Consider the following 2,252-nt stretch of genomic DNA (forward strand, 5'->3'; position numbering starts at 1 on the left):
TTTTAAATGGTGATCCTGCTAGTAATACACTTCCTGTCCTGGGGTGATCCATCACCTCTCTCTTCTCTCTCCTATTCTTCTCACCTCTCCTCCTCTTCTTTCCTCTTCTTTTCTTCTCTCCTCTTCTTTTCTTCTCACCTCTCTTCCCCTTCTCTCCTCTTCTTTTCTCTCCTCTTCATTTCTTCTTTTCTCTCCTCTTCTTTTCTTCTCACCTCTCCTCCTCTTCTTTCCTCCTCTTCTTTTCTTCTCACCTCTCTTCCCCTTCTCTCCTCTTCCTTTTCACTCTCCTCTTCTTTTCTTCTCACCTCTCTCTTCTTTTCTCTCCACCTCTCCTCTTCTTCCCTTCTTCTCTTCTTTTCTTCTCACCTCTCTGCTCTTCTCTCCAATTCTTTTCTTCTTTTCTCTTCCTCTTCTTTTCTTCTCATTTCTCCTCTCTTTTCTTCTCATCTCTCCTCCTCCTCTCCCCTCTTCTTTTCTCTCCTCTTATTTTCTTTTCTTCTCTCCTCTTCTTTTCTTCTCATATCTCCTCCTCTTCTCTTTTCTTCTTCTCTCCCTCTTCTTTTCTTCTCTCCTCTTCTTTCTTCTCACCTCTCCCCTCTTCTCTCCTCTTCTTTCCTCTTCTTTTCTCTCTCTTCTTTTCTTCTCATCTCTCCTCTCCTTTTCTTCTCATCTCTCCTCCTCTTCTCCTCCTCTTATCTTCTCTTCTCTCCTCTTCTTTCTCTCCTCTTCTTTTCTTCTCATCTCTTATTTTCTTTACTTCTCTACTCTCAATTCTTTCCTTTTGTCTTCCCTTCTTCTCCTCTCATCTCCACTCCTCACCCCCCCCCCTTCTTCTTTACTCCACATTCTTCTCTCCTCTCCCTCTCCCCTTCTTCTCTTCTCCACTCTCCCCATCTTTTCCTTCCTTTTCTCTCCCTGTCTTCTCCTCTTCTTTTCTTCTCACCTCTCCTCCTCTTCTTCCTCTTCTTTTCTCTCCTCTTCTTTCTTCTCTTCTCTCCTCTTCTTTTCTTCTCACTTCTCTCCTCTTCTCTCCTCTTCTTTTCTTTTCATCTCTCCTCTTCTTTTCTTCTTTTCTCTCCTCTTCTTTTCTTCTAACCTCTCCTCTTCTTTTCTTCTCACTTCTCCTCCTCTTCTCTCCTCTTCTTTTCTTTTCATCTCTCCTCTTCTTTTCTTCTCTTCTCTCCTCTTTTTTCTTTTCACCTCTCCTCTTCTTTTCTTCTCACCTCTCCTCTTCTTTTCTTCTCACCTCTCCTCCTCTTCTTTTCTTCTCTTCTTTTCTTCTCACCTCTCTTGCTCTTCACTCCAATTCTTTCTTCTTTTTCTCTCCTCTTCTTTTCTTCTCATTTCTCCTCTGCTTTTCTTCTCTTCTCTCCTCTTCTTTTCTTCTCATCTCTCCTCCTCCTCTCCCCTCTCCTTTTCTCTCCTCTTATTTTCTTTTCTTCTCTCCTCTTCTTTTCTTCCTCATATCTCCTCCTCTTCTCTCCTCTTCTTTTTTTATTTTCTCTCCTCTTCTTTTCTTCTCATCTCTCTCCTCTTCTCTTTTCTTCTCTTCTCTTCTTTTCTTCTCTCCTCTTCTTTTCTTCTCACCTCTCCCCCTCTTCTCTCCTCTTCTTTTCTCTCCTCTTCTTTTCTTCTCATCTCTCCTCCTCTTCTCTCCTCCTCTTATCTTCTCTCCTCTTCTTTCTCTCCTCTTCTTTTCTTCTCATCTCTTATTTTCTTACTTCTCTACTTCATTCTTTCCTTTTGTCTTCCCTTCTTCTCCTCTCATCTCCACTCCTCACCCCCCCCCCCTTCTTCTTTGCTCCACATTCTTCTCTCCTCTCCCCTCTCCCCTTCTTCTCTTCTCCACTCTCCCCATCTTTTCCTTTCCTTTTTTCTCCCTGTCTTCTCCTCTTCTTTTCTTCTCACCTCTCCTCCTCTTCTCTCCTCTTTCTTTTCTCTCCCTCCCTCTTCTTTTCTTCTCTTCTCTCCTCTTCTTTTCTTCTCACTTCTCCTCCTCTTCTCTCCTCTTCTTTTCTTTTCATCTCTCCTCTCCTTTTCTTCTTTTCTCTCCTCTTCTTTTCTTCTAACCTCTCCTCTTCTTTTCTTCTCACTTCTCCTCCTCTTCTCTCCTCTTCTTTTCTTTTCATCTCTCCTCTTCTTTTTCTTCTTCTCTTCCTACTTCTTTTCTTTTCACTCTCCTCTTCTTTTCTTCCCACCTCTCCTCTTCTTTTCTTCTCACACTCTTCTCCTCTTTCTTTTCTTCTCTTCTT

Source organism: Lithobates pipiens, unplaced genomic scaffold (genome assembly GCF_037356315.1).
Source record: "Lithobates pipiens isolate NorthernLeopardFrog02 unplaced genomic scaffold, aLitPip1_a1.2 Scaffold_22, whole genome shotgun sequence".
Classification (NCBI taxonomy): domain Eukaryota; kingdom Metazoa; phylum Chordata; class Amphibia; order Anura; family Ranidae; genus Lithobates; species Lithobates pipiens.